Source organism: Podarcis cretensis, assembly GCF_951804945.1.
Source record: "Podarcis cretensis genome assembly, chromosome: 1".
In the NCBI taxonomy this organism is placed as follows: domain Eukaryota; kingdom Metazoa; phylum Chordata; class Lepidosauria; order Squamata; family Lacertidae; genus Podarcis; species Podarcis cretensis.
In genome coordinates, this window is record NC_137170.1 from 25,832,569 (window position 1) to 25,846,869 (window position 14,301).

A 14,301-nucleotide genomic window follows, 5' to 3' on the forward strand; every position below is an offset into this window, starting at 1 on the left:
CCTTTCCTGCTTACCTGCATGGAGAATGCAGATCAGCAGTTCATGGAGGAAGGATAGGAGGCTTCTGGCATTGGGTGACCCTACTAAGGTGTAGGTCTCAGGAGGTTCCTGATGAAACTGACCCCTGATGCACTTCCCATTACTTGTGACAAATGGACATCACAGCAGCCTACTTTGTACTGCAAAGGCTTTTCCTCCAAGTTCTGTTGGAGCACACTGACAGGGACCACTGTCTCATTCACTCTTCAGATTGGTGATATAATCCCTAACAGAAGCATGACTTTATTACTAGTTTGATGGTTGTTTGAGCTAGAATATGAGGAATTACCAAAAGAGTGGAAGAAGTTGTTTATGTATTCTGCAATGGTGGCCCGGATTGTCTTAGCCCCAAAATGGAAGGACGATAAGATACTAACAAAAAAAGAATGGCAAGTCAAACTTATGGAATTATGCAGAAATGGTGAAACTCACAGAAAGAATCAGAGACAATGCTAATGAAGATTTAAAAAAAGACTGGGAACCTTTTATGTTGTATTCACAGAAATACTGTAAAGAAATGGACTCACTAGCAGGGTTTGATTAAACACTTACAAGCAAGAAAATAAGATAAAAGATTAAGTAAGGATAACATGCAATGAAATTGATCGTAAGATGTAATCATGAAAGAAAATTTGGTATACAATTGATAAGAACTTAAGAACATTAAGGTATAAGAACATAAAAATAAGATAATAATTAAGCAGAAGTAGTAAATATTTAAAGAACCAGATGGGGAAGTTGAGGGAAGACATGGGGAGGGTAGGCCTCTTTTTTTCTTTTGTATGATAAATGTTACAGTGTGATGTCTGACTGAATATAAAACTGTAAAAATTCAATAAAATTTCATTTAAAAAAAAAGAATATGAGTGTGGAACCTGTGGCCCTCCAGACATTAGAATTGGAATCGTAGAATTGGAAGTCCAACCCCTGCAATGCAGTATTCTCAACTAAAGTATCCAAGACAGATTGCTTTCCAGCCTCTGCTTGAAAACCTCCAGTGAATGAGGTTTGCTGAATGACAACTTCCATCAGCTTCAGCCATGGACCATGTTGGCTGGGAATTAAAGGAGTTGGAGTCCAACGACATCTGAAGGGTCAAACATTCCTTATCCCTGCTCTAGATCTACAGACACACCTCACTGAGGGCTCAGGGCTGCAGAATTAGACACATATCTCTTTCAAAAACATGAAAGCAACATCCAGGACCATTCCACCATCACCTTTGATATATTGTTGTATTGAACACAGGAGCATAGGAATCAGAATACTGCATGGGTAGGCAAACTAAGGCCCGGGGGCCGGATCCGGCCCAATCACCTTCTACATCCAGTCTGGGAATCAGCATGTTTTTACATGAGTAGATTGTGGCCTTTTATTTAAAATGCATCTCTGGGTTATTTGTGGGGCATAGGAATTCGTTCATCCCCCCAAAAAAGTATAATCTGGTCCCCCACAAGGTCTGAGGGACAGTGGACCGGCTCCCTGCTGAAAAAGTTTGCTGACCCCTGGACTACTGTGCCATCTGACTGGCAGCAGGTCTTTGGGGTTTCAGAGATGGGACATTTCCAGCTGCATTTAATCCCCAAAACAACCTCATGAGAGGTTAGGGTGAGAGGCCGTAACTGGCCCAAGGTCACCTAGTGAGCTTCATGGCTGAGTGGGGATTTGAACTCAGGTCTCCCAGATCCTAGTCCAATACTCTAACCCCTACACCACACTGGTTCTCCAGTGGCAATGAGGAGGGTGGAGTTGGTGCCCATGCATGCTCCCCACCACTGCCACACATGTTATTTTAAGTCTCAGAATGAAACTCTGAATAGAGCTAAGCTTGAGCTCTAAGGTTATATATCTGATTACAAAGTTTAAAGAGAGAAATGCCGACTGTAATTTGGTGACCCCCACACCCTTTTTAACAACATGAAGGGGATGTTTAAACATCTTGAATAATTTGTTTTTAAAAAGTTTCACTCCAGTTTGAAATGTCCTCCCTCCCTTCTCTTTTCTAAAGTGCAAATAAGTTTAAATAGTACCACAAACAATTCTTGACAATTGATCACATTGCGTTAGGGTCTCCCCTACCCTCCCATAGGCACTTATGCAATTTTGTTTCAAAGCATAAAGCTTTGTGATGTTCAGATAATATAAAGAACTCTGTTCAAAGCATCTTGACTCACAAACATTGGTTACTTAAACTCTTTATATGCCACTTTTCAAGTGAACTTCCGAATTCAGTTGGCTTTGACACGCTGAAACAATAAACATCAATTAAAGGTAAAGGTAAAGGTACCCCTGCCCGTACGGGCCAGTCTTGACAGACTCTGGGGTTGTGCGCCCATCTCACTCAAGAGGCCAGGGGCCAGCGCTGTCCGGAGACACTTCCGGGTCACGTGGCCAGCGTGACATCGCTGCTCTGGCGAGCCAGAGCCGCACACGGAAACGCCGTTTACCTTCCCGCTGGTAAGCGGTCCCTATTTATCTACTTGCACCCGGAGGTGCTTTCGAACTGCTAGGTTGGCAGGCGCTGGGACCGAGCAGCGGGAGCGCACCCCGCCGCAGGGATTCGAACCGCCGACCTTTCGATCGGCAAGCCCTAGGCGCTGAGGCTTTAACCCACAGCGCCACCTGCGTCCCACGAAACATCAATTAGAACAATATAATAAAGCAGGAAAGACTCAGGGCAAGATGGCTCCAAGGAAGAATTGTGGTGGCTTTTGGGAAGTGGGCAGGAAGTCACTGAAGAAAAAAGTCAAAAACATGAAGGCAACTTGACAATATGGTTGGGTGGGTTATAATACCATTACACCGTCCCTACCTGTTGCTAAGCAGCACAGTTTTGACAAGCTACTTCTACTTCTTTGGTTTTGTGAAGCTACAATACTTATAATAGTCAGGTGATGACTATTAGCAACTAAAGCAGGTTGTATGGATCACTGTGATCACTGAAAAGGATGGAGAGATTCAAACTAGGGAGAAACATGTCAGTGTGACCCTTTTCTCTCTGCATCTTCACAATTTTGTGCAGGTACGCTAATCGAAAGCCAACTCTTGGTGATGAGCAAGTGTGTGAACTGAAGTTTTTCAGAGAGTTTCATTAGCTATTTATAATGGTGCTAATGGATTTTGCCGAAAGTGCTAAAAATTAGATTGGCACTAATTGAGTTTGGATGATGATAAGCAGCAGCAGCAGTAGCTGTATGATTGATATAATCCACATTATATGAATAAGTGAAGCTGCTTTTTTACTGTAACAAATTTCAGACAGTTGGTTCAAATAGCAGTGGCTGTTCAAGGTGTCAAGCAGAGTTTTCCCAGCTCTGCTGCTGGTGTGGGGAATGCCATAATGGCTATGTTCTACCTCCAACGTTGAAGGTAGTAAGCCTTTATGTCAGAAGAATGCTGTTGCACTCAGGACTTGCTTGTTGGTTTCTGGTTGGCCACTGTGAGAACTGGTTGCTGGATCAGTCTAATGGGTGATCTGGTCCAGCATCCTCTTCTCACAGTGGAAGGGACGTGGGTTGTGCTGTGGTCTAAACCACTAAGCCTCTTTGGGCTTGCCAATCAGAAGGTCAGCAGTTCAAATCCCCACGATGGGGTGAGCTCCCGTTGCTCTGTTCCAGCTCCTGCTAACCTAGCAGTTTGAAAGCATACCAGTGCAAGTAGATAAAAAGGTACTGCTGTGATGGGAAGGTAAAGAGTGTTTCTGTGCATTTTAGCTTCTGTCACAGTGTTCTGTTGCACCAGAAGTGGCTTAGTCATGCTGGCCACATGACCCAGAAAGCTGCCTGTGGACAAACACCGGCTCCCTCAGCCTGAAAGCAAGATGAGTGCCACACCCCATAGTTGCTTTTGACTGGACTTAACCATCTAGGGGTCCTTTACTTTTACCAGTGACCAACCAGATGCCTATGTGAAGCCCACATGAAGGACGCAAGAGAATGCTCCTCTCCTACAGTTTTCAGCAACTGGTATTCAGAAGTGTTACTACCCCCAACCATGGAGGCAGACCATTGTCATAATGTCTAGTTATTTAAATAACTAGACAACATAAGAAGAAAGTGTACCTGTTTGAGCTTTACTGTGGGTTCCTGTAGGTGTTACACTGACAAAAAAGACTAGGTTAGAAATCACAGCACCAATCGAGAGTAGGTGAATATACTGGAATCAAAATGACGTCATCTCATATTCTCATTTTTCTATGAGATCATAAGGTAACAATCTAATCATGAAACAAATGTACCAAGCAAGGTGTTCTTGCTGCAATATTTAAAAGGCTTATTGAAGCTAAGTGAAAAGATGCATTTAGCACTAGAGGGGAAAAACTGGGATTGCAAATTTAATCTGGTTTCCTCCAATATCTAGGACAGCCCGAGTGTCTTCTATGCCCATGTTTTGTACTCTCTGTTGAACCCAACTCGTCTTTCTTCTCTCTGTGTCCCTCCTACACTTGGTTTGGGTATGCATGCATGCATGCCTATATGTGTGGGTAAGAGAGGAGGAATAATACAAGCTACATGTCAATGGTTTCTGTGCCACATGAACATATATAAAGAAAAAAAGCAAGGAAGGTGACCAATTCTGTGATTTCTAATGCGAGGAACAAAACAGCAATGGGCTCTTTTTCTCCCCTTGTCATTAAAAATAAATCCTTCCAATTCTGCTGCATCTTTTAAACAATGGGCTCCAATTTCAAATCTGAACTCATGGACTTGGGTACCAGTAGAGAAGGACATTGGCAAAGTGGGGAGATTGCTCCACATTGCTCACTTGATTTTCCTCTTTGGATAAAAAAGAGAGAGAATTCACTTTCTCTCTGTGTGCCCACACAACTCTCCATCTTGTCCTTCCTTCCTCTCTCTGTTCTGCATGTGTAACTGATGTATAGTGCTCTTTCTTCAGCAAATCTGCTGTTATGTCCCTTTTACTCTGCATGTCCAAAAACATTCCCTCTCGCTCAGAAAACCCTCCCCTCTCCCCCTCTTCCTCTGCTCTGCAAGTCTGGCATGCAAGTATCTTATTCCAGCTCTATATTCAGCTTAAGATAAGAACTTGGGCTCTGTAGCTTAAGATAAGCTTTGCTAGAGGTTGGCTCTGTTGAAAATAAATTAAAATTTAGAATTTACCAGCGGAACAAGTTTATAAGTCTGGTGTTCTGATAATGCCCACGAATAGGGCTTGAACTTGGTGCTTGGCAGTAGTCTTTTGATTAAAATAGTCTTTTGCAACTTGCGACTGACCAAATCAAATGCAGCCCACCAGCCAAATATTGAGGTGTGCCACAAGCTGGACATCCCTGCTTGTCAACCCCCCCACTCTGCCAGTCTTAGGAAGGCAACAGAAACAATGGGCCCTGAAAGACTGCAGGAAAAAGCCTCTGCCGACATATATTAAAACATAGGTTGTCCCTTAAAAGGAGTGGACAGTCCTTCATTTGCTGTCTGATTCAAGACCAGTCTAGGGCTTGAAGAACCCTAAGAAGTCTTGATGTGCACCAGCAGTTAGCATCTGGAGAGCAGATTTTGATTGTAAAATCGTAGGAGCTTAAGGCTCTTGTAGTTTACAAAGCAAGGAACATCTAGCAACTTTCTCATTCATTGTTTGCTTTCCTCTACAGTATGCAGGGATGAACTGATTTTTCAAATGTAATCAAATGATACGATTTATTCAGAATCATAAGCACATTTTGAATTATGAAGAAATATTTTTGTGAATAAAAAGTCTAGAAAAAGGACTCCTATTTGGTTGGAGGATAGGGTTTTTTTTTAATTATATAAAAAAATCCCCCTTATGTGTCAATTCACACTTGGATGCTTATTGGATCAACATTTGATTTGATTCACTGATTTTATAACTTGTGAATGATTGATTTTAATATGTTTATCATTTCCATGGAAGAATACCTCCTATGAAGTTGAAAATCATGACTGAACAGCGTGTTTAGCTGTTTAATGGGTTGATCAAGGGATCACACTAATTGAAACTGAACTTTGGTTTGGTTTGAAATTGAACTAACCAACCATCATAACATGAAGTTCTTGTGTCTGTAGATTCATGAATTGATGTAGTACATCTTCCTCTCCCTCTGCTGCTGTATTTTGCTATAAAGAACACAGGACACATAGAATGGTCAGCACTAGCAGCTATGATTGTTATTTGGCACTTGGCTGGGGCATGGAGGCAGAGGTCCCCAGGCAAGAGGCATACCCAGAGTGCATCTGGGAGCAGAGTCAGCTCAAAGTTGTTTTGAGACTCAAAGTGTATAGACACACAGGGAGATGAATGGAACCTAAATGCAAAGCCCCAAAATGGTTGCCGATGCCTTTTTCAATGAACCTCAGTTCAGATACCTCAGATAACTGAAGGAGCTTCTCCACCCCCATCATTCAGCCTGGATACTGAGGTCTACTTCTGAAGGTCTTCTGGCGGTTCCTCACTTCAGGGGTGAAATTACAGGCAACCAGACAGAGGGCCTTCTTGGCAGCGGTGCCCTCCCTGTGGAATGCCCTCCCATCAGATGTCAAGGTGATAAAGAACTACACAACTTTTAGAAGACATCTGAAGGCAGCCCTGTATTGGGAAGTTTTTAACATCTGACATATTATTATTTTTTATATTTTGCTGGAAGCTGCCCAGAGTTGGAGAAACCCAGCCAGATGGGTGGATATAAATGCTAAAATAATAATAATAATAATAATAATAATAATAATAATAATTTTGGTTGCCTTGAACTTAAACTAAATTCTTAAACCCAAATCTGGCCAACAGATTGAAAAGCAGTGGTTCAATAAAGGCCATTATTTGCAAATGGCTGCTGTGAGAGGGCCTGATCCAGACTGGGACCATAGCATGACCCTTGTGAGGAGGTTAGAAGAAGGTGTAACGCCTCATTTATTGTGGCTGGGGAAACCCAGCCAGATGGGCAGGGTATAAATAAATTGTTGTTGTTGTTGTTGTTGTTGTTGTTGTTGTTGTTATTGCAAGATCAGCTGAAGACAATATATTATTTCACAGAAACAGGAAGCCAAAATACTCTTCAACCTACTGAGCACTGACAATCCTCATTGCCTTGGTTATTTAAATTTGGTTGCCAACTGGCTGAATGTTTTCTTCCATTAGCATCTCACATTTGCCCTTTCCCATTGCAGTCAACTGATGGACTGGGTGGCAATGAAGTGAACTTGATGAAACAAATGGGAAAGAGGAGCATTCAAAATGTTCCTGCCAACATGCAGGCGAAAATAATTTCTGCTAATCTGGTAAAGAAAACATCGAACAGTTAAACTATAAACAAATTAAATGCATTACATTCTCTATTATGGTTCTAAAGTCATCTGGGCTTGAAATTAAGATTGGCAATCCATGACTGCATTTGGCAAAGGGATATTAACTATTAATTGTTCAATTTTCCAATATCCAGTCAGAAGTTGGCATTGTTAATAACTCTCTTTGCACATTCTCTGAAAGGTACACCGTGCAGCTGCTTAGAAACTTTCTCTAAACATGAATGGAGTTTTCAGATATGCGGCCTTCATTGACTTTCTTGCTTTGACTCCTTTGTCTTCTTTCAAGCTTGCCAATTCAAGCAAGATGCAGCAGCAGGCTGTCACTCGAAGGGCCAATCAACTGTAGCTCTACCCTGTGAGTAGATAGTTCTGTCTCTGGGAATTGGGATAGTTGTCTGTCCTGAACGACAGTTAATGTTTTTGGAAAGCTATGAAAGCTTTGTCCATTTAGGTGCCTTAGGAACATTGGAACCTGCCTTACACTGAGTCAAACCATTGGTCCACCTAGCTGAGTATTGTCTACAACAGGCACCCTCAAACTCGGCCCTCCAGATGTTTTGAGACTACAATTCCCATCATCCCTGACCACTGATCCTATTACCTAGGGATGATGGGAGTTGTAGTCCCAAAACATCTGGAGGGCCGAGTTTGGGGGTGCCTGGTCTACAATGATTGGAATTAACATTCCTGGGGTTCACACAAGGAACATTCACATCTCTGTCTGAAGATGCCATGGATTGAATTTGGGACCTTGTGCATGCAAATCAGATGCTCTACCATTTGATCTATAGCCCTTAGAGAGGTGGGATCTCTTACTGCTCATTTTTCATAGTAAAGAATAATATAATTGGACGGGACCACTGGGTCATCTAGTCCCTGCAATGGAGGAATCTTCTCCCCAACTTGGGACTCATGATCCTGAGATTACGAGTCTCATGCTCTACCAACTGAGCTATCCGAGAGCATTTTCTTACCTATGCTTTATATAATTTGTTATTTGAATGTTTTGCAAGGTTAGGTTATTTTGTTCTGTTACAGTTGATGTACTCATTTGAATATGCAGGTTGTCCTGGAGGTATTTTTATTTGGAAATGTGGCATATTAAGTTTTTAAAATAATAAATAAATATTCATTGTATGCATTGAGAAAGGTCTAGAATTAGCAACGGGGTGGGTTAGGGGAATTAAAAAACTACTGGATGAAGGAATAGAAAAGTTAATAGAAGGACGTAGTAAACTCTAGCCAGGTTTCCTCTTAAGTAAGCTTGCTGCATCTAATGCAGCCTATTCTCACTGTGTGCATACGAGGGGCTGCCAGAACGATCAAGGGGGTGGAACAACTCCCCCATGAGGAAAGACTGCCATGTTTGGGACTTATTAGGTTAGAGAAAAGGCAAGTAAGAGACAGCATCGTTGAATTTTTTAATATTATACATGGCATGGAGAAGGTGGATAAAGACAAGTTTCCCACCCCATCACCTCATAGCACCAGAATTTGTGGACGTCCAATGAAGATGAGTGTTGGAAGGTTCAGGAGAGATAATGGATGGCACATTCAAACTCACTCCCACAGGAGCTGGTGACAAATTCATGGAGGAGAACACAATAGCTATGTTCTACCAACACTGTAGGGACACGGGTGGCACTGTGGTCTAAACCACAGAGCCTAGGGCTTGCCGATCAGAAGGTCGGTGGTTCGAATCCCCATGATGGGGTGAGCTCCTGTTGCTCGGTCCCTGCTCCTGCCAACCTGACGTTCGAAAGCACGCCAAAGTGCAAGCAGATAAATAGGTACCACTCCAGTTGGAAGGTAAACGGTGTTTCCATGCACTGCTCTGGTTTGCCAGAAGCAGCTTAGTCATGATGGCCACATGATCCGGAAGCTGTCTGCAGACAAACACCGGCTCCCTTGGCCTGTAAAGCGAGATGAGCACTACAACCCCAGAGTCATTCGTGACTGAACTTAATGGTCAGGGGTCCCTTTACCAACACTATAAGAGGTACTATGCCTCTGAATGTCAGTTGCTGGGAACTGCAAGTGGGCAGTGTGCTCCAGTGCTCATGCCCTGCTTGCCAGCTTCCCACAGGCATCTAGGTGGCCACTGTAAGAACAGGATGCTGGACTAGACGGGTCATTGGGCTGATCCATCAGGCTCTTCTTGTGCTCTTAGGACAGTAGTCCTAGATCTTCAGCTGGAGGCAGCCCTGTTTCATATATCTTTCATCTGAGCAATAAGGCTGATGTATACAATGAACAGAACCTCTTGCTTTGAACACATACTGCCAGTGGTGGTATTACTGGAGGTTTATTTTATTTTTACTTTTAGAAAGAGCTCTGATCATGTCCTCCTTTCAGTCTTGGCAGAATTGTTCAGAGTTCTGAAGAAGACCTGTATTAACTGCATAGGAACATACTGAATATTTGACCATATTTGACATTTGGCATCCCATATTTGGTAATTGACAGCATTTGCTATTTGACATGCAATGATATTTGACCTTTGATATTTGACAACCTGTATTTTATTCATAGTAGCACTTAATAGCCCACATATAATCTACAAGTAGCTATTTTTGTCATTCATATTTGCCATTTCACATATTCATTATGCCGTAATCGGAATGGAATATCAGAAGCAGGCAGCCTATATTTGATTTTAATATTTTAAATCAACATTGGTTTGATGTACTCATACATCCCAGACAATTCTTTGCCCTCTCTGGAGATTCGTTTTTATCAGTGATTGACAAGTATTTTACCGAGATACATAGGTGTTACTTTTTCTTTAACTGGATGTTGAAACCTAATGTGATTTTTTAGGGTGGGGATGAGGAATCCTGCCTAAGCTGGCCACTGTGAGAACAAGGGCTGGGTGGGACATTGACCTTATCCAGAATACTCTTCTGATGTTCTTAATGGCTTTATATAATAGAAACAACAGAGCTTGTGCTTCTCCAGTGTCTTTACAATAGAGAAATTCGTACTAGCCTAATCTTACCATTACTGCATAAGTACTCAGGGCGCACAGGATAATTCTATACCTCCCTGCTGCTTTCAGATACCAAGCCTGCTACAACATACAATGTTGCCAGGTTCTGCATAGCAGCACTCAAAATCTGTCGGATGATGACCTGTGCCACAAACAAGATTTAATGAACACCCATATCAGAGTGCTTTGTACATTGATAGCCATAGCCTTTTATATACTAACCTTTTATGCTCTTCCACATTCGTTTAATGCTCCTAACCCTTCTTTTAGCTCCTTTTAGCTCCTGTTAGATTCTTATAGTCTGGTTTGCATATGTTTTGGATTACAAACATGTCAAACCTGGAAGTGCCTGTCCCGGTTTGCAAACTTTTTTTGGATTACAACCCATTTTTTGAAGGATTACAAATATTTTTTTTTGGGAGGCCCCATTGGCGAAAGCTCACCTTGGGTTACAACCTGTTTTGGTTTACAAACGGACCTCTGGAATGGATTATGGTTGTAAACCAACACTGTATCTTCTGCTTTAATAATTTTAGCTTTCTAAAAGGTTTTGCAGATTTTAAATGATTGTTCCCCACCCTATTTATACTGGTCTATGACTGTAATAAATATTGGATTGAATGGCTTTATTTATTTTACTACATCCAAGATGGCACGGACCAGGTCCAGATCTACTTAGCTTCAGCAAGGCAGAGGTCTCCTTTATCCTCTGCCTCACTGCATTCCACATGTTAACACACTCTGAGAGAGGAGACCTGAGTTAGGGGCAGAGAGATATCCAGAACTGAGCTAAAGGTTCACTGAAAGCCATTAAAATGCCCCAAGTGATATTTCAGCGGAGGAAGAAAAACAAACCTTTCCAACCACAATCCTTCTATTGGCACTCTGAGTCTGTTGATGAATGTTGGCTTACCTTGCAAATTGGCCTTAATGGGACAATGTCAGGGATAATTCGCAATCCAAAATGTGTCTGTCTCCTCACCATCCCCCCAGCATTATTAAAAGCCTGCATCACAAAAAGTATTGCAGGTAGGATGACAGTGAAAGTTTAGGTCAAAATCAAGCTAAGTGACAACTCAAAATCCCATAGGCTCGTGCATTGAGAGACAAGGCACTTGCCATTCAAAACGGGTCCTGTTTTCTTCCCTGACATTCCACTTAGGGTTTGTAGTGGCTGCAAACAGCATTCCAATTAAGCCGAACCTGTCAGGGCTTCTGCGCAGCCAAATGAGCACACAAGTGCTCAGAAGATGGCGGTAATTATCCTAATGAATTTGAGGGAGGCTGGAAGGTTAAAAAGGCAGTGCTTTGCCTGCGCCGCACAGCCACAAAAAGGGGTAAGGCAATTGTATTTCTGGGCAGTGACATTTCTCTTGTTTCGATTCTGTTCTCATTAGGGTTGATGCTAAAGTGCATTGTGGGAGGGAGGGAATCTATAGTAAAGAGGCAGGTGCTGCTCTGCTTTTAAGTCCTACTTCCCCTGACGGCAACACCTGCATGCGGCAAGGAAACTTTTGACAAAGTTCAGAGGCTAGAGAAACATATATAAGTGCTGATATAAGTGCTTCCACATCCCGCCAGTATAATGAAGGCTGCCATCTAGTGCATTCATTACATGATTAGAAGCCCCCTTCAGCAGAGAAGGCTTGATCTGTACAACTAATGATGGATTTATAGGGCTAATCCAGAATAGGAATTTTTTGGGGGAAAAACATATTCAATGCACATTAGAGCACGTGACTATTGCAGATATTAAGATATGAACACAGCGCTGAAGTTTTTAATGTTTGACATTTATTATTTTCTGTGTTTTCCTGGAGGCCGCCCAGAGTGGCTGGGGAAGCCCAGCCAGATGGGCAGTGTATAAATAAGAAAATAATAATAATAACAATAACAATAATGCACAGCATGAAGCTACTGGATGCATAAAAACTGACTCCTTCTGGAATTATACACTGTCCAGACCCACAAGGTTGATTCGAAACTTTAGTTGCAGACCTTTCTTCAAAACAGAACAAAAAACAATAGTGATACATACAAAATAGTTGCATTCAGTATCTTGTGCATGTCCAGCATAAGCTCAGCACCTTCTAAGAAAGAACTTTTTCCAGAAATCAAAACTTTCTCTCTTATCCCATTCCAGCCTGCATCCTGCCTAAAGCGATACAGCTCCTGGAGAGCCATTTACACATCCTTTGTCCCCACTGTGACGTCCAGAGAAAGACCAACTCACACAAAATGGAGACCCACAGATTAGCATATGCATATAGTGTAATCCTATCTCTTTCATGTGATCCAAGTCAGGCATGTGACACAATTATTAAACCATCAAGATGCTTAGAGAGCTCTTTTTGCTCTTTTCAACAGAAATTTCCAGAGAAACCCTTAGCAGGACACAGTCTCCATTTCAGTGTCAATTAAACAATTATACTTAACAGTGACTCAGAGAATCATGGGACCTGTGACCCAGAGAATCATGGGAACTGTAGTTTACCTCTCATAGGGCTACTGTCAAATATTAGATTTATTGCTCAGATAAATCCTGGCATCCAGCCCGCTTCGGCTGCGCAGCCTGGCCTCCGGATTTCGGACTTCAAAGGCCACATTCCAAAGGCTCTGAGCAACAGCAGAGTTTACGCAGCAGCAAGAGAAAGCTGCAAAAGCTTCTTCAGAGCTTTCTTCAGTGTACCCAAACAAAGTCCACTCAGGATCTTAGCAGCTAAAAGCAGTTTTATTTACAGCAGACTATCCATTATCTATCACAGCGAACAGCATCGTGAAAACACGTCCTCTCTCCTCAAAAGCGAAAGTAGAGAGAAAGAACAAAGGCTGGAGACACTCGGAAATGACACAGTATCTCCCTCCTCCCAACAGTAGGCAGGGCGTACACTCTGAGCTGTTTAACCCTGTAAGCTCAGGTTCTCCTCACAGCTACAGACCCCAGCATACAGGCTACTTTGAGGAAAGCATGAGTTTTAAATGTGTGCTGTATGTGCTTCAAATGTATAATCTGACCATCCCCAGTCTCCCAGAGCAAGTAGAGAAATGAAGAGGGCAGAGTTATGATTGACAAGATGACAGAGCCTTGGGCTGCTAGGGAAGGAACAGGAGGAGGAGCCTTAGAGAGTGGTTGGAAGGCAAAGACTTTGCAACCGCTTCATTGGGGCAAGACCTACAGCGAAGGGTGGCTGCAAGCACTAGGACTGAGCTGTTCAGTTTCTTTGAATAAAGAGTTAACTTCACTCACATCAGGTGTTCTATTGTTTTATTGCTGACCTACTCCTGACTGCAGCTCCTGGCAACACCCCTCTCTGGTACTCCTCTCTCCCTCCAAGGAGTGCCCTGAACATGAACAAGGCTCAAGAAGCAGACAGACTGTAGGGGTGCTGGAGATTTAAGTCAGTTCTCTTTCAGTGAAATCCAGCTTGTGTCATCATTAATGATATTATTGACAGGCAGCTGTCAGTCAGGAAACTGTTTAAGGAGAACAGCGAACGCAGGTCTCTGAACTGAGGAGCATTGACTCAGATTGATTCTGGAGAAATTTGATTGTTAAAGAAGGGGGGATATGGAAAATGAAACCCTATGAAGAAGTAAAAGAGTTGGTATACGATTGGTTGCAATATTTTCAAATAAATGAAATGTTTAAAAAAGATCTCAAAGAATATAGATATGTAGAGAAAGATTCCAAATTTCAATTAGAAATAATGAATATAAGATTTTATCTAAAATGTATAAGATATTGTTGGAATGGCATACAAAGGATGAAGAAGTTAAATCAGTTATGATACAATGGGCCAGAGATATTGGTCATAATATACAATTTAATGATTGGATAAAACTATGGAATGAAAGTATTAAATTCACTGCATGTACTGCATTAAAGGAAAATGTTATGAAAATGATATATAGATGGTGTATTACACCAGTAAAACTTGCAAAAATGTATAAAACATGTAAGAAGTGTTGGAAATGTAAAGAAAAGGATGGTAC